Genomic DNA, 27,207 nt, shown 5'->3' with positions numbered 1-27,207 from the left:
ACATATGCCGTATAGCACGATCCTGACCATTCAGCAGGCAAATATGAATAAGCATGCTTCCCACAAACATACATTGTCCCATTTGGAGCGGCTTTGTCTTCAGCTCCTAAATTTGGCATTAAAACGAACAAGGATATTACAGCAAAATGTCCATGCCAATGCATCGCTTCCCATGGTCTTAAAGTAGAAAGACTATAGTTACATGAACTTCGTCCCAAAAACATACCCGTACCATTGTTTTCCCAACATAACATACCCTCAGGCGCATAACTCAATTTCACTCGCTCTGGGGGGCTTGATGGAATTGGTCGTGTATAGAAGGTCACGTTTCCCTCAAAGAAGGGGCTTTGTGTGTCATTATATGCTGTAGCATAGTCGGCTAATGTGAATGGAACTGATACGTATGGATATGTGTTAGAAGATGTTGGCAATAACCCACACACCCAACATGAATCTTGTCCCTTTGCCCTAGCATAGCTGTGTGCCATGGCTAGAAATGTGTTATCCCTGTGCGTATCATGATGACTGTCATAATGTGCTTGAACTTTCAAAAACAACACAAACACCACAACAAACCACATATTCATCATAGATGTTATCACACAGAATGTCAATATATCAGTTCATAGATGATCTTGAACGATGTTCCCAAAGATTCTGTCGTCGTCCCTCAGGCACTCTCGATGACAAACGAGGCGATGTCGCAGCTCAGGAGGAGGGTCACTCGATCCACAGGTTGATCCAGGCCAGCTCCTGTAACCTCTGACTGCCCAGGACTCAGAACCCTGAAAGATACACAAACACACAAACACACAGGAAAACGACCAACACATCATAGCCGTAATGACATTTTAAGCGTCCTAACTAACTGTCAATTCCAGTAATTCCACTACTTTCCCCCGTCTGGCCCTCCAGCAGGGTCGTAACACAATGAGAAGTATTAACATGAAACAGCATGAAACATGTCATTTCATGTTTTCTTCGTCTTTAGGTAACCCCTGGAACATACTGCCTCCAGTTCTACCCTCCGACTCTTCCCATAGCGCTGCTGTTGTACTCTCCCTATTCTTTTGGGGGCTCAGCTAATTTACAATGACTTGCATGAATCCATTTCTGCTTCCCCTGCACCTTGACTGCAGCGTCTGTCACCAATAACACCTGATAGGGTCCCTCCCATTTCGCTTCCAATGGTAACCTTTGGGGCTTGTGAACCATGACCCATTGACCAGGTACTAAAGAATGTCCCCCGTCAGGTGGCTGTTTCCACGCCTCCACCACCTGCTGGGCAGCTGTTCGAACTGCTTCAGTCAATTCAGTGCAATAAGAAATCAATTCCAATTCGTCAATTCATTGGCGCACATACGTAAGGTCCGTTGTTCCGTTGTTCAATTGCCGCTGCGAGGGGTTGCATGGAGGGGACTACTCGTGTCCCAGAAACAACTCCAAGAGTTCCCTCTGCTTCTCTTCACTCAGGTTCTTGAATTCCCGAACCAAGTTGTCTTCAGCATCCTTACGTTGTGGACCGTTGCCTTTTCGGTTTCCCGTGCGGCATTCTCTAGCCCTATGTCCGTACTTCCCACACTTCCTGCAGGCTCCTGTCTTGCCCTTCTGATTCTTCTGCTTCTGTGCAGCCACATTGCGGATCTTGCATTCAAGATCTGTTTCCACTCTTCTTGCTGCTGTCACCAGGTCTTCAAATGTTGTGCGGTTATCTTCCCATCCAGGCGTGCTCAACTTGACCGCCTTCCGCACTTCAGGTAACAGGCCTTGCATGAATGTTGCCTTCAGTGGGCCATTCGCATTCCCTCCGATGTTCCGTTCATTGAGGCCTTCTATTCCAGAATGTCTCAGGAACAGCTTGGAAAACCGGTCTGAGTAGTCATCAATTGCTTCTCCGGCTTTCTGGATGCAGGCAGCAATTTTTCCCCAATCTGTTGTTTCAACTTCATGAGTCACTCTAGCGATTTCAGCAGTGTTAAGCACTGTACACAGTAACTGAAGGCCATCACTGGGATGCAGGCGATAGATGTGACGCAAACGCTCAATTGTTGTCCAAGTCTCCATCCCTGCCTTGCGTGGATGCTGCAGGCCTTTGGACCACTTATCAATTTCTTCTGGCTTGCATGCTTTGTGAGCGTAGATCATCTGATCCCCGTGCCTTTTCACCACTAGGGGCCTTAAGCGCCTTTCACTGTTGGGCTCAGAATCATCTGCAACAACCGTGCTTTCCTCGTCATCATCACTAGAGGCGCCCATTGCCATTGCTCTGAATGCATATCGTCTTTCAAACTGAACTGCTTCCTCCATTTCCGCATACGGGTAGACACTGTAGGGAGGAGCAGTGGGGCAGGCGTGAGCTCCCCTTTCAACTGTAGCTCCGCCCCTGCAGTAGGGCTCCTGCTCCTTCCCATTTTCTCTCAGTCTGCCTCTGAGCTCCGACAGCTCCTCTTCTAGCCTCTTGCATTTCACATTCTTTTCTCTTATCTCCTCAGCCAACGCCCTGACATTTTCTTTCTCGTGACTCAATTGCCTCTCAGACTCCGAAAGTACTTGCTTTTCGTATCTTTTCCGCAATTGACCCAACACCACCAAAGTTAATGGCACTCTCTCTTTTTCAGGCACACGTTGCGACTTTCCCCAAGCTTTCTTAACATCATCAATTGGCCACACACCACCAGATTCAAGCTCAATCCCATACTTTTGCTCAATCTCTTTTTCAACTTGTTCCAATTTAAAAGTGGACCGCAAATACGCCGTACTCATTGCCACCATTGTCTCAAAATCAACATCGGGCGCAGCTCTCCCACCCTTCTCAGTAGTAGGAATCTGCTCCGTTTTGTCAGCACCAGGTTCAGAGTTTCCCTGAGCACCCGCCATTATCATTAATCTCAGGCTGTTGTCACACCAGTGCTAGTTCTCTCACTAGGAAAACTCAGATGTCTTTTACACACTACTCTCCTCCTCCCGGAGAGTTTCACTCCGTCGGTTGTTTGAATAGAGCTCTTTATCCAAACACCGTAAACCACAAGATATATACACACACACTCACTCGCTCACTGTCGACAGTACAAAAACACATAAAACAAATAAAACACATCAACGTCTAGACAGCTCTTCCGTTCCCTGACGGGCTTCTACAGATCTATTTCAAACTGTAGGAATATCGCGATCTTCCGTGACAAGGCACGTGCATCCACGAATTCAAGCGTACACATACAAATGCCAATTTTCCACCAGTGTACCCTTACTCGTAGGATATCCGCTATAGCGCTCTCCCAAAGGAGCTATGCATTTAACCGGTCACTACAGACTCTTTTTCTCTGCAGTCAAGGTGCACCACACACTTTGCAGTTTGCAAATTTTCTTTCACCCTCGTGTACACATCAAACATACAATGATTACAGCTCCCTCATTGTAGGCACGTATCTTCACAGTTCTTTGTCTAACTGTTAGCCTTTACTTATAGTGTTACATGTACTCTGTAAATGTCTCGGTTCTTTCTGGAACCCAGCAAGGTAAGGAAAGGGGCTCACCAATTGTTAGAGAAGATCAACAGATGTTGAAAGCGCGCAAGTGTCTTCTCTTCACTTTCTGGCAGGATCTCTCCTTTTCCTCGTGGATCCGAGTCACGGCACCAAGTTGTTGGCTCTTGGTGAATTGATGTTCTCGCAAGCTAACTAATAAACTGTTACACAAAGAACTTCAGTCTGGAGCGTGGTCGAAGATGAGGTAGAAACAGGTTTTATTGATGGTCTTCAATACAGCAAGACTTCATACATGAAGGTCGGCTTCAGGTACTACACGCACTAAGTCTCACTTAGAGTCTTAAGCCTTGCACACTCGTCCTCACGCTCAGTCTGTCTCTAGTGCGGCTAGGTAATTCTCGCACCCACACCTAGATATATGTACACGACTCTGGTCCGTGCCACGTTGTTGTTGCGTTGCTTCTGCACTAAACAAAGAACAAAGAACATCTTATACCATCCCTGAGCTGTCCAGAGTGGTTAATTATAACTGTCCTTGCATCGCCTAGAGTCTGGCGCCTAATTGGAAAAACATTGCTTCTGAAGGTATCTCTAGATTGATAAGGAGTACACTCTGACCCAACTCCTCTTTGTCACAGACACTGACAAGGGAGGCAGAGTGGGAGAAAGTTCAGCCGGGTAGAGAACCCCTATATCACCTAAGAACAAAACCTTTATTATAAAAGAAGCTTCTAGGAACTGAGGTACCTTGGTTGTGCTGATCATCCCAAATGGTTAAACATGTCATGACTAACCTAATACTGAACTACAGCTACATGAGTGATTTCTACAGCTATATGAGTGCTCGAAATCATAGGCCTCACCGTTGGGACGGCCTTGTGCCACGTACACACTTTCAGTGTGCCTTGTGTGCATGATTAGTTCAACATAGCAGCATCTCTTGGAAAGTAGGCCACAGGTCACAACTCCGTGAGCGGCCTAAAAACTACACAGTCACATTATACACTGTGCATACTAATTCTACCAAACTAATCAGTCTACCAATATAATGAGCACTAAATAATCACCACTATTCTTCAGTGTTTTCCTCGACGCACCCTGCCTCCCTGCAGTGTGTGCGGCATGTGACTGTGTAAACACACGCTCCACTCGGGGGTGGGGGTGTGGGGGGGGGTGCTGTGTGTGTGTTTCTGCTGCTTGTTTTTCCTGCAGAGATGAGGACAAAGGTCTGTCTGATGGAGATGTCAGGCTGTCAGATGAGCATTTCAATATTTTCCAAAATGCCTTCCCTCTCCCCAGACAGACGTTTGCTGCTGAAATCACATTTCCATGGTTACTATCACAGCGGAAACCCCAACCCTGCAGGCATGGCTGTATTCCTCTGTGTGCCCACCGTGGGGTGACACTCTGAACCCAAATGATGTCATGCGGAACCAATGTGCAAGAGTGCTTGTGAAGCAGAAGGACGGAATTTTTAGTGACACAAATGATACCTCCCATGAGAGACATGCCAGCAAACCACACAATGATTGATCTGTGACTGTAAGAATGGATGCTGATAAGTCGCATCTGGAGTCTGCTGGTGAAGCCTGTTGATGAGCGTCAGCCTGATGCTCACTGCTGCGGTGCCGTCTGAGAGTCAGTCCCTCTCAGCCAAGTCACTGTGCGAAAGTCTCACCTTCGAAACATTCACATCATCAAACATTCATGACATGTTTGAAATATTTGTTAAATGAATTAAAAATGTATGTAAATGTCTGAAACATTTACGGAAATGTATGAAACATTTAAGATGTGAAAGTTTTACTTGATGTATAAAATATGTGTTGAATGTATGAAACACGACTACATGATGACAGAGATGGCAACCTGCCTGATCTCTGCAAGGACACGCAGGTGATGCAATCAGTGCAGGAGTCACAGAATCTGAGCGCTGTGGAGCAGGTGACAGGTGAACACCACGGCAGGGTACCTGGGAGGCAGGTGAACACCAAGGCAGGGTACCTGGGAGGCAGGTGATGACCACGGCAGGGTACCTGGGAGGCAGGTGAACACCACGTCAGGGTACCTACAAGGACATGGAGTTAGAGAACTGCCAAAGACACATTTGTTTTGAATTATTAAATGTATTTGTAAATGTATTCACTCCTCATTACAGCTTCACACATATCTGATATTCAAACGTCTGTGGCACCAACAATGTCAACATTCTTTCAGGAACAGGATCAGTGTTCAGCATTTCAAAAGTGGTCAAACAAATCCAGCCACATTCTACATGAATAATGTATGTGGGCCAAACTTCATTTGTATCCTAAAGACAAGAAGGAATGTCAGTTAACATTTGTTGTCATCACACAAGATATTCATTAATAGCAGTTTTATATTACCCCTAAATTGAAGGGACTTCGCAGAGGAAAAGCAGCTTTCAGTTAACTCAGTGAGTCGTTCGCTGAGAGGGACTCCTCAGCACAGCAACGCTGGCTGCACCTGGTTTTGGTGAAATATAAAGGTGCAGTTAAGGGGGTTTGTTTGCTGCATACTAATGAGAATTACCTGACAAACCTGGGCCTCAGCCCAGCAGACAGGGCGCAGAGGCAGCGGCAGCAGTCTACTCACCGTGTGACTCCAACCAGCTCCATGCATGCTACATTAGCTTAGCAGGCAACCTACACAGCTTACACATACATATGTACATATAAACTTCACTGACTGTACACACATACACACGCACGCACACACACACACACACACACACACACACACACACACACGCTCACACACACTCGCTCACACACCGACACACACACACACTCCCTCTCACACACACACACACACACACACACACACACACACACACACGCTCACACACACTCGCTCACACACCGACACACACACACACTCCCTCTCACACACACACACACACACACACACACACGCTCACACACACTCGCTCACACACCGACACACACACACACTCCCTCTCACACACACACACACACACACACACACACACACACACACACGCTCACACACAGACACACACACACACTCCCTCTCACACGGGCACACCCACACACACACACACGCACGCACACACACACACACACACACACACACACACACACACACACACACACACACACACACACACACACACACTCACACACACACACACACACACACACACACACACACACACACACACACACACACACTCCCTCTCACACGGGCACACGCACACACACACGCAGCTACTTAGGCAATTCCACTTAAGGAAGCGGAGGTAGTGGTCAGCCTTCAGCTGGAGCCAGCAGTCTGAGGGCTGTGAGCCCACACTGCTGCCACAGAGCACAGCGCACAGAGCACAGCACACAGCGCACAGAGCACAGCGCACAGAGCACAGCACACAGCACACAGCGCACAGCACACAGCGCACAGGACACAGCGCACAGCGCACAGCGCACAGCGCACAGGACACAGCACACAGCACACAGCACACAGAGCACAGAGCACAGCACACAGCACACAGAGCACAGCACACAGCACATAGCGCACAGCACACAGGACACAGAGCACAGGACACAGCGCACAGAGCACAGCACACAGCGCACAGCGCACAGAGCACAGCACACAGCACACAGCGCACAGCACACAGCACACAGCGCACAGCGCACAGGACACAGAGCACAGCACACAGCGCACAGCACACAGCGCACAGCACACAGCGCACAGAGCACAGCGCACAGGACACAGCACACAGCACACAGCGCACAGCGCACAGCGCACAGAGCACAGCACACAGCACACAGCGCACAGCGCACAGCGCACAGAGCACAGCACACAGCACACAGCGCACAGCACACAGCGCACAGAGCACAGCGCACAGCACACAGCACACAGCGCACAGCGCACAGAGCACAGCGCACAGGACACAGCGCACAGAGCACAGCGCACAGGACACAGCACACAGAGCACAGCACACAGCACACAGCACACAGCACACAGCACACAGGACACAGCACACAGCACACAGCGCACAGCACACAGCGCACAGCACACAGCGCACAGGACACAGCGCACAGCGCACAGCGCACAGCGCACAGCGCACAGGACACAGCGCACAGAGCACAGCACACAGCACACAGCGCACAGCGCACAGCGCACAGGACACAGCACACAGAGCACAGCACACAGCACACAGCGCACAGACACGGCACACAGAGCACAGGACACAGAACACAGAACACAGAACACAGCGCACAGGACACAGCACACAGCACACAGCGCACAGCGCACAGCACACAGCACACAGCGCACAGCGCACAGAGCACAGCGCACAGGACACAGCGCACAGAGCACAGCGCACAGGACACAGCACACAGAGCACAGCACACAGCACACAGCGCACAGACACGGCACACAGAGCACAGGACACAGAACACAGGACACAGCACACAGCGCACAGCACACAGGACACTCCGGGAGCACAGAGGCAGAGCAGCACTGTGCTTTGCTGGACTGCGCTCATGCGCTCTCAGACAGCGAGGGAAACACACGCCCTGGACAATCTGACAGCTGTTTCTCAGAAATGTGTTAAACATTTCTTCACTGACATATGACTTTAGCTAAATTCTTCAAACAAGAAAAAATATCTTCGAATATACAAGGTTTTTATCAAATACTTTATTAAATCAATGAAAATTACAGCATGGCTCAGGTATTTCACTGACCCTGAGTGAACTGCTAGAACTGCATATACTTCAATGCCACAGTGATGTCAATGCCCTTAACTAAAATCTTTCAAACATGAAATAATAATTTGACAGGTGTTAATTATTTCTGAGAGTGTGAGGGGTAATGGGTGCTATGTACCTGACCCATGGCCCAGTCCGTTTACCAGTCCTTTCCAGTGTGACCTGTGTTGCTCTGGCCGCAGGTGCTGGACTTGTCTTCTGTCTGCCGAATGCTGCTTTCTCGGCTGCATCTGATTGGCTGCTCAAAAGAAGACCAACACAACATTCGAGAGGCGTCACCTTTTATCAACACAAAGCACCTGTCCTTTTCCTTCCAAAGCAACTGGCCTCTTAACACTGAGCTAAACTGCACAACTTTGCTTTTCTCAAAATGCTTTATGGGCCAGGTGCTTTGGTAATTAATGTGAGATACATTAGGATATTCACTGTATTAAAGGCCAAGTCAATACTCTGAGAAATGTGCTTCTGTTCAGAAAAAAAAAACAAATCAGTCTTTAGTGTGGAGGATACGGTGTGTTAGCATATTTGTCAGATATTAGAAATTAGAAATAAAAGACACACTCTGTATTTCTAAATATCATAAGGATATTTTTAGCACAATCAGCACAAAGCGTAAGCTTTGATCAGTGCCTCCGTGTCTGATTGGCTGGATCTCAGGGCGGAGTCTTGCTACTGTGTCCCTCTGCATGGCCAGTAACACGCAGCAAATACTCAGCTGATAAATGCAGACGGCGAGAGATATCTGAAGCGATACCCTCGGAAAGGATGCACACCAAATGTAAATGATACATTGAATTCCGACCTTGAAATCCAGTAGCAAAAATTAAAGTCTGTGTTTGCTAATGATTTCTTACACAAGAGAAGATAATAATTCTCATGAGAAAAACTTGGTGTTTTGTTCCATAGGAAAAAAATGACTTGGATGAGCAAAGAAATTCTCTACCATTGAGAACAATAGATAATTCAGTTCTTTAGAAGGCTTTGGAAGTGGTTACCATTCAACCATATTCTCACCTTGAGATAGACTTAATTGAATACATTCTAAATTGTACTTTAAACTCTGAAATGTCACAGAAGCAGATTTATTCAATTTTAGCCCCTTTTGAAAGAAAGATCTGTTTGTGTTCGGTGACATTGAACATGCACTTTCCATGTAAATGAAAAAATGTTTCTTTCATGCAAAGGTAGAAGTGCCTATTGAAAGGGAGCTTCTCCCTGAAGACTTGGCCTTACGCTCATCCCTGAACCCTGGAGCTGCTTTCTGCGCATTGTCCTGAAGCTCCGGAGTTCACAGCCCACAATAAAACAATAAATACAGCCATACAGAGAGAAATCAATGTTTTCCCTCCTCATTCTGTCTTTTTTTGTTGTTTCTTGAACGTGTCAGAATGTCATGGCTGAACATCTATACTCTTGCAGGAAAGGAGTTAACACCTGTGTTTGGTCCAATAAGAGGCTCTTTGAATGCAGCAGGAATAAAAGGCAGAGGCAGCAAACCTGGCTGACAGCACCTCCTCTCCCCACACACCGCCTCACACTCAAGTCATGGATCCTATGAAATTAAGAAAATAAATATTAAGGGCATAAAATGGGGCAACACCCAAAAAAAGTCCAAATCACAGGTGGAGGAGAAAAAAAAAAACAAAAAAATCAAAAGGTACTTAAAATACAGAGTGAATATGGAGAAGAGAATGGGGCCACTCTGAACTGCAGAGAGTGAACATTTATTTTACAATCAGAGCAAAGCAAACAACTGCTTATGTAGCACTACAAAAAATATCTTACCAAACGCCGAACCCAGTAACTCAGCTTGTATCTACAGTCAGGGCGTCACAACGTTTTGTCCAGCAGAATGAAAGTACAAGCCAAGTCACTGTGTTCTGGGTTTCACTTCTAATATACGCTACAAAAGACTATTCACTCTTGCCTCTCCATGGTAACTCCCAGTGTGGATTGGTAATATGTCTTTTGCTTGTTTTTTACACTCACTTCTGTCTGTCCAGGTGGCGAAATTAGGAACGTGAGGACCATGGTGGCCAACAGGGAGTTTGTGGTTACAACATCAAGCAATATTCCATAGGATGAGAAAGGACAAGTCCCACAGAATGCTTTCTGTTGAAAAAGGAAAGAACACACTGCAGCCTTATAAGAACACATACTGTTTGATGCTGGGGGCACAGTTACATGGGAAACTAATCCAATGCACTTATAAGAAACACATCTGCCCTGGACTATTTGATTCTCAATAACATTCTTTTTTATGCCAATTTTAATGAATGGATAAAACAGACATTAATGTTCAACATTTCTGTCTTCATTGAGATATGACTTTAGCTAAATTCTTCCAACAAAAACAAAATATGTTTGAATATGCAGTGTTTTTATCAAATACTTTATTAAATCAATGAAAATTACAGCATGGCTCAGGTATTTCACTGACCCTGAGTGAACTGCTAGAACTGCATATACTTCAATGCCACAGTGATGTCAATGCCCTTAACTAAAATCTTTCAAACATGAAATAATAATTTGACAGGTGTTAATTATTTCTGAGAGTGTGAGGGGTAATGGGTGCTATGTACCTGACACATGGCTCAGATGATTCAGTTCTTTAGAAAGCTTTGGAAGTGGTCATCATTCAACCATATTCTCACCTTGAGATGCACTTAAGCACCTGTAAGTAGGAAGGAAGGAAGTATTTCTGTTCTCGCGGCTCTGTGCTGCTGCTTCTGCAGAGATCTATGGAAAGGTCTCAGGGAGTGTGTGGTTGTATTCTGTTGGTGTATATGTGTGTGTCTGTATGTGTGTATGTATGTGTGTGTGTGTGTATATGTGCATACATGCAGGTGTAATCTGAACAGAACAGACTGATTTCTCTGGCTTCAGACCTGTACCTGTCCGTGCAGTCCGGCCTCCTCCATCACAGCGGTCGATCCTGCAGCCTTGTCCTGAGTGCATCTGAATGCAGAGGCTGTGTTTCTCTCAGGTCTCGGTGCCATTAGCTCCGGCAGTCTGAAGCTATTCTGTGCACTGACACACGTGGCATTGGGGAAGGCCTGGAGCCTGCGTCTGACCTTGCAAAGCACTTCTCCTCTGACAGTATTAGAACTGAGAGCTTGTGGCGATAAAGAGAACAGCTTTCAGACAGGCTTTACTGCAGGCGAATACGTCAATAATTGAGCTGCCCATAATGAGTGTGTGTGTGTGTGTGTGTGTGTGTGTAAATTCCCTCCATATTAATGTTCTTTATTCTGTAACCATTATAGTGCTGCACAGAGCAAAATCATATTGTTCACAAATGATGCTTTTTATTCTAAAAAATCAAGCGTTTGATGTTTTATCTGTTCACACCTCTATAGTATTTTGTAAGTCCTCTGACATAGAGTGCATGAGGAGAGGCTAACAGACTCTGGCACGTCTGAGGGGAGATTTTTACCATGCCTCACGCACATGTCTTTCAGATCTTTTGTTTTTTGTTTGTGAACTGCTTTCTCAAGTTCTAACCAGAAATATTTGATTAGACTGAAGTATGGATTTGGAAGCAGCCAGAATGTTGATTCTGGGCTCAGGTAACCATGCCTGTGGGGTTTGGATGAATGCTATGCATTTTCAGGAAGGCTTTGCCATGTATGGAATGTGAACTTTTAAAGATATGAAATGATCATAATAACGGATCTGTTTGTGAGGACAGGAAACTCTACGTCCATGCCTGCTCTCCCCAAACCAATCCAAACCAGCAAACAATGCATATAAGCTGCCTGCCAGCTGTGTTGTCTGTGTTCAAGGGTCTTCTCCCTGGCTATTGTAAAATATTGTTCTTGATTACAATATGAGTGCTTAATGATATATTGTTGCATAATTACCTATTATGTTTCATTATTGTTTGAAAATATTTTTCAAATATTTTTGTGATTTTTGTCTTTCGGAGTGCCAGCATGAGGCCAGTTTGTTTCGTGAAGGTGTGCTTCTGGTCACTGACAGGTGATGACATGGCTGGGATCGAGCTGGGATCACAGCGCTCAGCTCGGGCTCAAAGCGAACGCCGTGACTGCTGAACCACTCAGGAGCAACCAGTGCCTGATAAACATGAAGATTCTCCGCTGGACTGGCGGCAGAATGAGTCGTTTTTTTCCTCAATTCTCAGTCTCTTTTCTGGATTTAGTATTAACACCGGCTTGGTTTTGCCAATTAGGAGAAGAGAGGGAACTGTGAAGATCCTTAACTTGAAAGTAACAGACTTCTAAACTGAACAGGTTTGTTCATATTGAACAGATTTGCTCAGAAAACGGACTCGCTGCTGGATACTGGAAGTTTCGGATGAGCGTTTTTGGAAAGATGATTTTGCTCTCCGGCTCCTGTGGCGGCTCAGCTGCCGGTGGTGTTAGATCTCACGCTCCTCCTGGGTGCCTCTCTCCTCTCAGAGCGTCTCAGACCCCACGCCTCCTCCAAATGAGGCTCACTGCTCTGTGTTCCCTCTCCAGGTGCCTTTGATAGATTCGACATTTTCATTCCTGGTGTGTGAGGAAAACCTTATCACAGGCAAAACTGCATTTCACTTTGTTTTCTAGACATTTTTGCTTTTCTCCTAAATTAATTTGCAGTTCAGCAGAAACCATTTCCAGACAAAAGAAATACCGCCTGTGGCATTGAGTGGATTTCTGTTTGGGCTGGAGTCCGAGGAGCAGGTCTCACCCGGCCGTCAGGATGAACACCACAGTCAAACAAAAACGGAGACGGGAGATGCAGACGGGAGGAGTTAAAGGGGCTCATACCTGCAGGTGTAACTGCTTCTGCTGGCTGAGGGGACGGCATCCAGATTCTTCCTTTAAAACACCAACAATGTTAAAATCTAAAAGGGATTATATAATGGTAAAAAAACTGCGCTGCCATTTTTTGTCATACTTGACTCTCTGTCAGGCAGTTACTTTGATGTCTTTTATCAGAGCAAAGACACTGCAGAGTCTTTATTGATCTCATTCTTTTGATCTCAGTTCTTTAGTTGTTCTTGTCAGCATGGTGTTGACCCCGCCCTACAGGGGACCTTAGTCATTGAAAGGATGACCAAAAACTGCCTGACAACAGCCGAGGGTTGGCCCACATCTTTGGCCCACTGCCAAATACAGTTTGATAACCTTATACAGCGGAAAGGAGGGTGCAATACATTCAATCTGAATTTAATTTCTAAATGAAACGAGGAAGTGGTCCTGTTTGCACCCTCACAATCCTCTCACAGTTCCTCTGAACAGAACTTCCAGCACAAAGCCGTGCTGAGAGGTAAAACTGAGTTTCATTAACAGCTCAGCACCGCTGAATGAGTGAGGAAAAACTTTCTGAATAAAACCCAATACTCGTAGCCTGGGAGCTCTGGGAATCACTGAGGCCAGGGCCAAACTGCATACTGTCCCACATCAATGTATATCAATAAAGTTCTTCCCTGAGCTGTAGAGAATTATGCCAGACACCAGATCTTGCAGCTGGTGACAGCAATGTTTCCCAGAGTGACTGACACTATAGACTGCATGGCATTAGACCAGCAGCAGTAAGAACATCGCCTGCCCCTGGAATAGAACCAAATACCTCCAGGAGCTGTGCTGCTCACATGTGGAGCTGGGGCTGTTTTACACTCCAGTCAATATCCTACCACGCTGGTAATATTATGATAAAATAAATGTAACAAAAAACACATGATGCCCAAAAAAAACAAAAAAACATAAATACATAATGCATATGCATAAATATATAAAATTAAAGTTAAATACATCTGAGCCCACAGTATTTCAATGACATTGAATATTTTGGTTGTATTGTACATTTTTACATAAATTGCTTACATGAACTGCACCTTGTGAACATAATGAAAAACTGTTATATACAAATGTTCTGTTTAATTGATTTTACTAGCACTAAAGGCAGCAGAGTTCTGGGTAAGCATCGGTGTTGCTGCACCCTGATTTCACTGGTTCCCCTCCAGCAGTTCAGCTTGGCAGTGTTCTGCGTACCTGCTGCAGGGCAGTCTGACGGCGGAGGCCCTCTGGGATGCAGACGGACCTGCTGTCTGTGGGAGGGGAGAGAGCAGCTGACTGACCGCATGCGTGGATCACATGTAAGAACAGAAACACCAAAACAACCATCTACAGATAAACACGTGGAACAGAGGGCAGGGAGGTGGAATTTTTTCAGTTTCTAACAGTATTTTATTTATGTTTCTAACACACATGAGTCTGCCCAGCCAGCCCCCGCAGCTCGGCTGTTCTAATATCCAATCAGTGCAATATGACTGTGACAGTGATGTTAAGTGACAGCAGCTAACAGCCTTTTCCTCACTGATCTAATTGCTCTGCTGATTGCTGGCCCATGCAGTCTTTTGCTCAGACAGCTCGCCTTGTGTCATCACTAAACATCTCGCCCTGGCAAGCAGCTACAAAATGATTATGTTAACATGGTCTGCTCATTAACATGGTCTACTCATTAATAGTTATGCCTAAAAGGAACAAAAACAACAATAATTAAACCTATCCACACATATCATTGCCTTCAAAACTGTGAAAAAACAATGCATCTATGTGGAATATTCCTTTATATATTTTTAACGACTAAATCTGTTCTAAACAGTTGAAAAAGCTTTTTAACAATAACTGTTTATGTATCAGTGGTAATAAAAAATCTTCTGATTTATTATTACATGACAGAATTAGGTACAGATAAAAGGGAGAGACAGTCACATCAGTGACATGCTTTTTTCCTAAATGCAATAAAAGGCAGGTCTGACAGGACATTCCACACCAAGAGCCTTTAGAGTCTTTAGGCTTTATTTTAAATTTTTTGAACGTTTATGACATGCTTATGAGCGACCCACATGCCTGAAACACAGTAAGAATCTAATTTCTTTTCTGCCAGTGTACGTGATGTAAGTTGTGTTGCATGAAACTCTGGGAAGATGCCAATATGAAAGCAACAGGAAGGAAGCTTAGTGCAAACAGCATGTTTTCAGGCTCGAGACGATGCATCGTGTGAGTGATACACGCTGAAGCTCACTGGTTTGATGCTGCATTGCTCAGATTCTCACTCAGCTTGTCATACTGCAATGCCCCCTCAATCTTTTGCCCAGAAGAGACAGAAAATTGCACTCAAATTGTAAACTTCTTTTTACATCAAATCAATCCCCCCCCTTGATTTTAGAAGTGAGTTGCATTTTTTTCTAAATGTTGTTTTTCAGAGATCAACTGGTTCCCTCTGAAGCAAATACTGTATACATTTTAGAATGCAACCTAACCCCTGCTGCCCCAACCCCGTGCCACTCCCCAAAAACCTGCTGTGAGCTCTCTCACATTTCACATTCAATTATCCAGGTGATTGTGATGCTAGTCTGTCACCAGATATTACCTCTGATGGTTATTTAATATGATGATGCCTAATTTTTATTTTATTTTGCCAACAATTTGATCTTTCAGTTGTGAGAATTTGGAGAATCAGGGTAAAGCTGGATGCTGGTGTGAGGCAGACATCGGAAAAAATCTCTGTGGGCCGCACTGGAGGGCACAGGCAGGTCTGTGTGGGTAAAAGGTGGCATTTTAGTGGCCATTGTGCAGGAGAGACTGCATCACAGCAGAGACACAGACAGTGTCTATGAGTGCGGAGCAGAGGTGAGGTGCAGCTACAGTCTGCAGGAGGAGACGGTGGCGCCGACACACCTCTGAGTCCCTGTGTCTGCAAAAGAGCAGCCGCCTCTCCCCTCAGACTACACCCCCGAGCCCCCACCTGACCCAGTTCTCATTTAGTCCCACTGTGCAGTGTCTGTGTGTCTGCATGCGCAGTGTCTGTATGTCTGTGCAGTGTCTGTGTGTCTGCATGCGCAGTGTCTGTATGTCTGTGCAGTGTCTGTGTGTCTGTGCAGTGTCTGTGTGTCTGCATGCGCAGTGTCTGTATGTCTGTGCAGTGTCTGTGTGTCTGCATGCGCAGTGTCTGTGTGTCTGTGCAGTGTCTGTGTGTCTGCGCAGTGTCTGTGTGTCTGCATGCGCAGTGTCTGTGTGTCTGTGCAGTGTCTGTGTGTCTGCATGCGCAGTGTCTGTGTGTCTGTGCAGTGTCTGTGTGTCTGCATGCGCAGTGTCTGTATGTCTGTGCAGTGTCTGTGTGTCTGCATGCGCAGTGTCTGTGTGTCTGTGCAGTGTCTGTGTGTCTGCGCAGTGTCTGCGCAGTGTCTGTGTGTCTGCATGCGCAGTGTCTGTGTGTCTGTGTGTCTGTGCAGTGTCTGTGTGTCTGTGTGTCTGCGCAGTGTCTGTGTATCTGTGCAGTGTCTGTGTGTCTGCATGCGCAGTGTCTGTATGTCTGCGCAGTGTCTGTGTGTCTGTATGGGTGCAGTTGTTTTGTCTGCGCAGTGTTTCTCTGAATCCTGTACAGCATCTGCAGGCCTCAGTATCACCTCTGTGTCAGGCTGCACCTGTAGCTCAGGTTATCAGTGCACCTGTGATGCCGAAGACACTCATTTCATATAAGCTCCCCATCCCCTCGCTCCCCTTCCTCCTCCCTAATCTCCTACACTTTCAGCTGAGGACTTTGCCCCGTTTTGCTGGAAGTGCAGGTCACTAACTTTCGAACAGTCCCCTCCTCTTACCGCTTTCCCTGAACCTCCGCTGGACGGGGCTCCTCATGTCCTTTCCTTTATGAACAAAAACTTATTTTCATAGTGGTAGGGATATGAAACTACTATAAAGAATCCTTTGAGACTAAAGATAAGTGAATATAAGAGGTATTGTTATTATTATTATACAACGTAACCAATAAACACATTAAAGTGTGTAGGCGTGTGTGTGTGTGTGTGTGTGTATACAATGTGTATGTATGTCTGAGTATGTGTGTATATGTGTATGTGAGTGTGTATGTGTGTAGGCATGTGTGTGTGTATATGTATACATATGTGTATGTGAGTGTGTATGTGTGTGTATGCTTGCACTGAAACAATCCGAAGAAAAAAAAAAACCTGTTAGAGTCTGAGGGCCAGAAACAACAGCCTCAGCATTTATACCTCCCTTACCCCCAGGGGGCGCCAGCTCCAGTGATGACTTTCCCATTAATATCGTCCTTTGGGGCACATCTGTGCTGACCGTGTTTATATGCCTGCAAAAGCGGATTTCTTACAGGAAGTTATGAAAATAACATCTAATGTAGGTGCAATGTCTGCTCTGGTGACCTGCCTGTCTGCAGCGAGTGTGGAGTGCTGGCCAGTGTGTGCTGTTCCAGGTCTCAGTTGGTTTAGATTATTTCCTCCCGGTCGCAGCGCAGAATACTGGACTTGTTGTCAGACATTTTGCAGAAAAGCGTGAGCCTGAGGTGTGAGAGGAGGAGAAAATCAGTGCAATCCAGCAGAGGAAAAACATGACAGCGAAAGACATTTCACCTGACAAAATCACAATGGATTGTTTTCTGAGCGCATCAAATTCCTGACATATGAAACTACATAAAAATATTCTGCTTCAGTTGAGGGTTTTTTTTAGCTTTCATCAGATGAGATCAAGGTGCAGCTGCCATGACAGGAGGAGAGATGAGATCCAGGGCATCACTGGCTTGCCGTGAAAATGTTTTGTGGAGAGAGCATTGAACTGACACACGTCTAACTAGTTTTGCTAAAACTATGCTTAATCGATTCAAACCGGACATGATCTGCGGGCACGGGACTGAGCCAGTCCATATCAAACCGGTTCTGCTCGATAGGCGCTGGGACGGTCCACAAGAAACAGGATCTTCCTATGCTGTCCTGTACCGCTGTGCTGTACCGCTGTCCTGTACCGCTGTGCTGTACCGCTGTGCTGTACCGCTGTGCTGTATCGCTGTCCTGTACCACTGTGCTGTACCGCTGTCTTGTACCGCTGTGCTGTACCGCTGTGCTGTACCGCTGTGCTGTACCACTGTCCTGTACCGCTGTCCTGTACCGCTGCGCTGTACCGCTGCGCTGTACCGCTGTCCTGTACCGCTGTCCTGTACCGCTGCGCTGTACCGCTGCGCTGTACCGCTGTGCTGTACTGCTGTGCTGTACCGCTGTCCTGTACTGCTGTGCTGTACCGCTGTGCTGTACCGCTGTCCTGTACCACTGTGCTGTAACACTGTGCTGTACCGCTGTCCTGTACCTCTGTGCTGTACCGCTGTCCTGTACCTCTGTGCTGTACTGGTCTGCTCTGAACTACTTCCACTGACACCATATTACTGAACCTGTACACATGCTGGTGATCTCTAGTAGCTCACAGAGAGGACTGCCAGCACACTCCTGTGAGAGACATTATTCTCTCCTTCCTGTGCATAAGCTGGGTAGGGCCTTTCAGTCCCCAGACTACAGGACTGAGAGGCCTGGAGCCAATCACTGCAGATTTTAGAGAAAACAGGAGAAACGTAGCAGTGTTTTTACCTGCAGGAGTGAGCGAGCGTGTGCATGTGTGTGAGTGTGTGCAGGAGTGAGCGAGTGTGTGCATGTGTGTGAGTGTGTACAGGAGTGAGCGAGTGTGTGCATGTGTGTGAGTGTGTGCAGGAGTGAGCGAGTGTGTGCATGTGTGTGAGTGTGTGCAGGAGTGAGCGAGCGTGTGCATGTGTGTGAGTGTGTGCAGGAGTGAGCGAGCGTGTGCATGTGTGGGAGTGTGTGCAGGAGTGAGCGAGTGTGTGCATGTGTGTGAGTGTGTGCATGTGTGTGCGTGTGTGTGCATGTGTGTGAGTGTGTGCAGGAGTGAGCGAGTGTGTGCGTGTGTGTGAGTGTGTGCAGGAGTGAGAGAGCATGTGCATGTGTGTGAGTGTGTGCAGGAGTGAGCGAGCGTGTGCATGTGTGTGAGTGTGTGCAGGAGTGAGAGAGCGTGTGCATGTGTGTGAGTGTGTGCAGGAGTGAGCGAGTGTGCGCGTGTGTGTCAGCTGTAGTGGTGGTGGTGGTGGTTGGTGCTCTGGAACCCTCTTGCTCTCATTACCCATCAGATGTCATCCAGGCTGACAATCAGAGCCACCGAAAGGCACCACAGGATAGGGGACAGCCCCCCCATTTGTTAGCTTGTGCCAGCGTTAAACAGCCTCACACACACTTTGACAGGGGACGAGCCAGCTGAGACTGGAATGAGAAAAAAAATACTGAATATAGCTTTTTAATGTTGTTAATGTTATCTCTCTGTTAGGGCTGACAAAAATATGTGACATCTCATTTACTGCTAAAGTTACTTATAATAATAAAATGTGTTTGACACATTACCAGGGTTTCTCCTTGTTTGATCCGGTCTGGTCCAGTCTGGGCCTGTGCAGGAAGTGAGGTCATACCTGCAGATGGCCAGTGAGGGGAGCCACATCCCGCCCTCCTGCTGGCTGGGTCGGGGCCAGCAGTTTGGTGGGGGGAGTTGTAGGTTGTCTGGAATCCTGCCTGGTGTGAGACCGAGAGTGGAAGAGATTTAACCTTCTCTCTCAAGGAATAACATTTATCAACAGAGGCAGACAAACGAGGCCACGAGGTGCGGCAGATATACAGCATGCATGACTGCCCCACAAGACGTGCATCATTTATGATATGATGTGGTTGGATGAACAGAAAGAGGTGGTCTCCGACTGACTCCTGCTGCATGTTGTAGTTTTGTCTGCTTTTGTATTTTTTGAAACCAGTTTTGTTTTCCTTTCACACTGATATGACTGTTAAACTATTTCATCAACGGCTTGGGGAGGGGAGGCAGGAAGCAGGGTTTGGGGGGGGGGGGGGGGAGAGGAGGACACAGGGAGGTTCTGGGAACACTGGAGTTTGTTTGATGATTTGAGTGCTTTCCAGGACGCGCCGCTGTAGGGCTCTCAGGATTAATGGGATGTGCAGATGTGTCGGAGGGGTCCAGCTGTGCCAGGATGCCGATCTAATTGCACTCAGTCCTGCTCACAGTGAAGCTCCTTCCCCTCCTCATTCTGTGTGTCTCTCTCAGTGGCGTCTGAAGGACCACCAGGGCTGTCCTGACACATGCCTGACTGAAATGACAGAACTGTGGGAGACATGGTGGTCATCAAACAGTTATCAGACCGGGCTGACAGGAAGTTCTGACTGTGTTTCTTCAAGGTGGTACGTGTGCCACGTTTGATAAGCCTTGATACAGCCTCTGCAGCCACTCCCCAACACTGTCACACAGGCTTTGACCTTTGACCTGGAGCCCCACAGCCCACAGACAGACAGGCGAGGGGTGTGTGACTGCAGCGTGTGGGAGGGTGAGGCTGGGGGGAGAGCAGGAGAGTTTGGGCCGGGGGGATCCTGACCCGCTGGGAATACAAAACAAACACACTCAAAAGCAAAGGAGCATCAGCGGGAAAACACCGGCAGCTGCAATGCAGAGTATTACAGGCTCTGGACTAAATATTAGCGCGCTGCGTGTGTGTGTTTATATAACCATCTGGTTTTATAGGAAACTGCACATGCTGGCTTCCCTCATGGCTAGATGATCATTTCAGCTGCAAAGCTGGACTCCTGGAGAACCTCTTTAATGTGTCCATCAGTGTGTGCTAATTATGTCTGACTTCCTTCTGTCATTTCAGAATGCTTCAGCGAGATGATATATTCATTCCAAATATTTTTAAAGCTAATTGAGCATGAAGTGTGTGATTGGGAGGGAGAGGTGGTGTTATCTGATGTCCTGATTCTCTCTAATGTTCTGTAAATCCTCTCCAGGACCTGCCCTACATGCACGGACCGCTCACAGGTCAATCTGTCATCCCTCTGCCACAGGAAATAAGCCCTGTGAGACTCCCAGCATGCTCTCTGTGTCACAGGCTCGAGTAATGATTCATAACCTACAGCTGGGACTTCAAAAAAATAAGAAAAACAAAAACAAGGCAAAAATAAGAGAATGGCCTTAAGCACACTCCCAGCGAGGTGGCTGCTCTATTACCGTGTTCATGACAAAGTGGAACTGAAAGACCGGGAGAGTCTGAGACTGACAGCCTGTGAGACTGAGTAGCTCTGAGGCCGGGTATCTCTGAGACTGAGAGACTGTGAGACTGAGTGGCTCTGAGGCCGGGTATCTCTGAGACTGAGAGACTGTGAGACTGAGTGACTCTGAGGCTGGGTATCTCTGAGACTGAGAGCCTGTGGGACTGAGTGACTCTGAGGCCGGGTATCTCTGAGACTGAGAGACTGTGAGACTGAGTGACTCTGAGGCCGGGTATCTCTGAGACTGAGAGACTGTGAGACTGAGTGACTCTGTGAGATTGGCAGACGTGCTGAAACACAGACAGCGCTCATGTTCCCCCTCATCGTATGACACCGCGGGCGGAGTGACGGGACTGGCCTGTCCTCTGAACACTGACACTGAGACACGCAGCAGAACCAGCGTCTGTCAAGCGCTCCATCTCACAGTGTCAACAGCATGAACCATGCGCTCACAGTCCACCGCGTATCCATAATGACATCAAAGAGCCGCTATAAATCAGCTGATCACATATATATATACGTGTATTTCAGGATTTCCCATCTTCTGTATTTACTATTTTAGACATGAGAGGGTGCTTGCAACATTTCCTCTAAAAACGTTTGAGTTGCATTGCATTTTTTCCCCTTTTCATTTCTTTTTTATCCTCTTTTTCTTTTTTCACATACGTAATATTTCCCATAAAAGTAAAGTTAAAAAAACATCAGTGTTATTTCAGGGTGCTGTAAGCTGATCTCTCTCTGACAGACCTCAGCCTCCGGTACACTCAGCCCACAGATACAGCAGTCGTGACATGTATACAGATGGACTTCCTCAGCTGGACTCTAAGAATATCGCCAGTGTAACGCAGAAGCGTCCACCTGGAAGCTTGTGACCTTTGACCCCTGTGGGTGAGGTTACCGTGGGGGCCGGGCTGTGTGCTGGGCCTGTGTGCCCTTGGCGGGGGCTGTTTGAGGCGCTCTCTCTCTCTCTCTCTCTCTCTCTCTGCGCATGCTAATATCTCTAACAGAAGCCCTTCAGAGTGGGTTATCTGGCAGCACTGCGCTCTGAGGGCCCTGCCTGACAGCACCAATTACGCACAGAGAAACATACTGCTGGCTGTGACATCACACAGTGCCCGACCCTGCCGACCTGAGCGGGGTGGAAAACTCCACCGAGGAGCCGTGCATGCCTCTCCTCTGAACGCCAAAATCCACGTCCTTACCTGGGGAAACAGAGGTGACTGCAGTTAGAATTCCTCCCATAATTCCACACGGCGTCCTGACTTCCACCGCACTTCCTGTGAGAATAAGGTGCTCACTGTGCTGCTGGGCTCCAGGAGTTTATTCAAACCCATTTTGTCAGTTTTATTGATGCAAGCTGTAAAAGCTCTTCAAAAGGTAATTCATCATATTGACAATTTATTACAAGTTTGATATGGTATTTCATAGCAGAAATTACCCTCTTATTCGCCTACTAGACACTTCAGCTGAAAACAAGGGAAGAGTGGATGAAAGGACTGTGCTCGTTTCCCAGTCTGGTCCAAACTGACTCTCAATGACGTCCTGCAATATCAGGAAGTGACACGGTGCCAGGGCTCTTTCCTGGGTTTAAACAGCCTTTTTTGGAGATGAAACATCTGGAGAGGGTTAAGAACTGACAGACTGGGGAATCTGAGTCTTCCTCATCTGACCTGAGGGTGTGGAGGTGCTGGGTGTGTTGGGTACTGTAAAACTGTCAGTCATCCCATAATATGTTTGAGAAACACACTGGAGTGGTGGAGTCTAAAGGAAGGCAGGGTGCTGCTGTGCTCATTCATTTGACTGATGTTGTCACGGCAATGTCTGACACACAAAGCTAATTAACATCTTTGGTTGTCTTTTGAATCATCACCCCAGGATGAATCCATAAATCCTTTGTTAATGTACAGTGTGCCTTTTAGACAGCTGTATTATCTTCCTTTTTGGAAATATTTCTGTCAAAATGTGGGTGTTTGCAATTTTTTAGAGGTAGAGGTAAATTAGATTTACAATCACAGCACTATTATCACAATATTATGATAGCCAATTTAAAAATAGCATTACAATATCACACCCCTGATGTCTTTCAGCTCTTCATTCCTTTAATGCATCACAGCAGGCCTGGCATTTCCGAGGTAAATGGGTGTGGCAGACGGGTATGATTTCTCAAACGAACACCTGGGTGTGAGCTGATACACTGCCTCTCCCACAGGGGGCACTGTGAGCAGAGGGCACTGACTGATCTTTATATTCACAGTCAGCAGAGCAAGAGGCTGCTGGAGTGAGGACAGGAATGGATGAGACCGCAGAACCTGGACCCGCCCAATCTGGACCCACTGTGCAGGGGACAGCAGCGGAACCTCCCGTTCCGGAGTCTGATCTCTCGTCCCGGAGTCTGATCTCTCGTCCCGGAGCCTGTCGCTTCGGTTTGACTGATGTCATCTTTTTTATTCCTCTTGCTGCTCCTTTCCTTGTGCTGTTACCATGTTTGTATGTAAATTCTCCTGAAACGGGGTGTTTTGTTTGCTGTCAGGGAGCATGCGGTGCTGCGGCAGCGGCTCTGACTCTAATGGGGGATAATGGGGGCAGAGTGAGGGGCCTGGGGACATTCAGCCGCTCCTGAGGCGGGACAGCGCCGGGGACTGGCTGCACCCCAGGTTCCACACCGCGCACACACAGCAATCCAGACAATTTACTTCAACGCTGTGTTACCTTCACTTACTGTCCAGGGACCCAGGACTCGCACCCTCACTCAGCTCACAGCCGGACACTCGGGATGGCGTCTGATTCCTGGCTCGGGAGTTTGCCTTGTCTTCGCAGAAGCTTCTGGAGGCTTCAGCCTGAAGCTGGAGTGAGAAGGTTGTTGTGCCTTAAGGAGACATCATGTTTGTGTTTAAAACAATATTGAATCCATCACTTCTGGAGTCTGTATGGAGTGTAAGGATGATCACAGCTGCAGGAACCTCTCAACAGCTGCCACGGGTCTTTCAGTGCTCAGTGACTCTCTCTACAGCTCTGTGACTCAGAACTCCCACCATGCTGTGACTCACCACCCTCTGCCATGCTGTGACTCGCCACCCTCTGCCATGCTGTGACTCGCCACCCTCTGCCATGCTGTGACTCGCCGCCCTCTGCCATGCTGTGACTCGCCACCCTCTGCCATGCTGTGACTCACCACCCTCTGCCATGCTGTGACTCGCCACCCTCTGCCATGCTGTGACTCGCCGCCCTCTGCCATGCTGTGACTCGCCACCCTCTGCCATGCTGTGACTCGCCGCCCTCTGCCATGCTGTGACTCGCCGCCCTCTGCCATGCTGTGACTCACTATGTCACTGTGCACACTATGACGATGTACCAGTACCAAGCAGCTAAAGGAGCGATCGGAGACCCACACTGAGCACAGCAAGGTCATAATGTGCAGCCAAGAGGGTGGGAACACACACACAGACAAACAAAGTGAAAAATACAACAAAAATAATAACTACAAAAAACAACAAAATATGAAAAACAAAGAAAAACATAAATGCCAACTAAGCTGTTGAGCCAACTACAAGGCTCTGTGAAACTACAAACACTGAAGCCAGCAGTGGTTCTAGCACTGGGCCTCCAGCAAAAGCCCTGAATATTCTGGCATCTAATCACATGCACAGTGCAACAGAGAGCAGTGTGCAGCTGGGCTAAAACGCTGCACCAAGAGTGTGCAGGGGAGCATCATCAGAGAGAGATCACACTGGTGACAGAAGTCCCTGAGAGAATAGAAAGTTAACATTTTCACTGAGGCGGGTAATGGGTAGATTCCCTTAATTACCCTTTACCAGATTTTACACTGAGGAGGGTTCTTTCAGGATGCCCATGGCCATATCAGAAACTGCAACAGCTCCCAGCCGGGCTCCCTGCTCTGCCTGCCAGAGATACACACAGGCTGCGCTCGTTTCAGTGACGACTGGCAGCTCTTAAGCTGAAAGAGACAAGCTGGATGCCAGTTCAATGCTACATCCAAGATATTACAGGGATATACCTGAGATAGTTGCTAACAGTTTGCAAGTTAGCTGTTGTTAGTTATCTGTTGTTTGAGTACTGCCATGCAGTTTTTCCCTGTGATCTAGGTAACATCAGTAATGTTAGATAGCTTGCCAACATAGTTTGCTGATTGCTTGTTCTCTAGCCATTGCATTTAACAAACTCTTGGGTAGCTTGTGGTTTGGTCATATCTGACATTACCTTGTGGTAACGCTGTGTGAATGTTGTGATTTTACTGGTATTAACATTACGTTGTGAGAATTCTGTGGAATCATCACTTTGTAACATGACTGTAAAGTCTCTCATTAACCCCAGTTATTGAGCTACATCAGTTTGCTATATTTCCATTATTATTACCTCTTCAGTTTTGGTAAATATTTTTGTGTTTGTATTTATTAGACACTGAAAAATGGGATCATGCCATGTGCTTGTTAACATTCTGGCTAAGGCTGCTATCGCTAGCTTGTACAGTGAAAGACTGACAAATGTAAACTTCATAAATGTAAACAAGACTCATTAAAAAACATTTTATTGGCTCTTGTGCACACACAAATTATGTATGAATTGTGGGAAAATTGTCCCTGATTGGATTAAAAAGCATGCATTGTTTCTGAGTCTATTATTTACCTTAATTTTATTTCTATTACCTTAATGCTGCTAATAGACATGAACCATAATCTTTCTTATTACCCAAAAGCTTGAAAGTGGCCAGGGGCAAAAATCTCATGCCCCCCCCCCCCCCCCCCCCCCAAATTTGGTGACTAAAGGAACATAAAACATTACAATATTCGTGGATTTTGTAAAACAAAAAAAATGCTACCACTATAATCTAACATTGAGTCACATTGCTTATGTCAATATACTACTAGTATCAGGAAGCATGGGCTTAGCCATGAATGTTTTTCAAATCCCAGCCACCCCCCTGGTCAATGCAGCGAGACACATTCTCACTTATAAGGCAGCCTACGGCATTGAGTCAGCTTGGGGAGAGAAAAATTGGCTTTGTTGAGTGTGTTTAAATTAAAATTAACCTACTGTATGTAGCTCGCTAGTTAGAAAAACTAAAAGCTCAACCTACAAAGGACCCCCCCCCCCCCCGCCCCCCGCCCTGTATGAAGGGATAGGTTGACATGTGTGTTCCACGCACAGAGATTTGGAATGCTACTGAATCATATTCATCACATGTGTACAACACAGGCAGAAAAATATGAAAGGCATGCTATGGGGCATTATGAGCACTGTACATCGCTCCAAGCCCTCTGACAAACTGAATGTGATGAACTCTGCATTGTTAAAATGAACTCCACTCTATTGCAGAATACATTCTCTTCTTTTGCAGTTTCTGCCTTATTTAGAGCTAAATTGTTTCTCTGGCTAACTAATTAATTTGAGAACAAAGGTCCCCAAAGGCAGCAATTAATGATAAAGTCATTAGACTCGTAAGCGATGGTGGCCCTGGGTCGGAGGCCGTGACTCTGGGAGCTGCTGTCTGGTCCGATGAGGCAGACAGTGGAGCAGACTATGTGCATCTTTGTGTGTGTGGGGTGAGCATCTTTGTTTGAATGCAGGACACCCTATGCATTAAAATACTTCAATCAACTTTCCACACCACTCTTATAGATACCAAATGGCTGTAAGTGAAAATCAGGAGGAAAGTCCAGACCGTTTGGTTTCCTGTGCTTGAGTGTCTCATGGCATCAGATCCATCAGAGGGCAGGATTAAAAGGAAGACTCCACTACCCTCCCTTCCAGCAGTGCATCAGATCTGAGCCTTTTCACAAATAAGCTTCCTATCTCTCCTATCTCTTCCTATCTCTCCTATCTCTTCCTATCTCTCCTATCTCTACACAGAACAGCATGAAATACAGAGCAGAAGAGACGCCTGCAGTCTGGCTATTTTGCATTACCCATATACTGCTGGATATCGTAAAACTTTGAGAACTTTGGTCATGACTACAGCATCAGCAAGTTGTTCCAGCTGGTTTGGAACCCACAATCTTCTGGTTGCAGTAGCAGGTCTCTCTGGTTTGGAATA

Source organism: Megalops cyprinoides, chromosome 20, assembly GCF_013368585.1.
Source record: "Megalops cyprinoides isolate fMegCyp1 chromosome 20, fMegCyp1.pri, whole genome shotgun sequence".
NCBI lineage: Eukaryota > Metazoa > Chordata > Actinopteri > Elopiformes > Megalopidae > Megalops > Megalops cyprinoides.
This window is presented reverse-complemented; position numbering follows the sequence as displayed.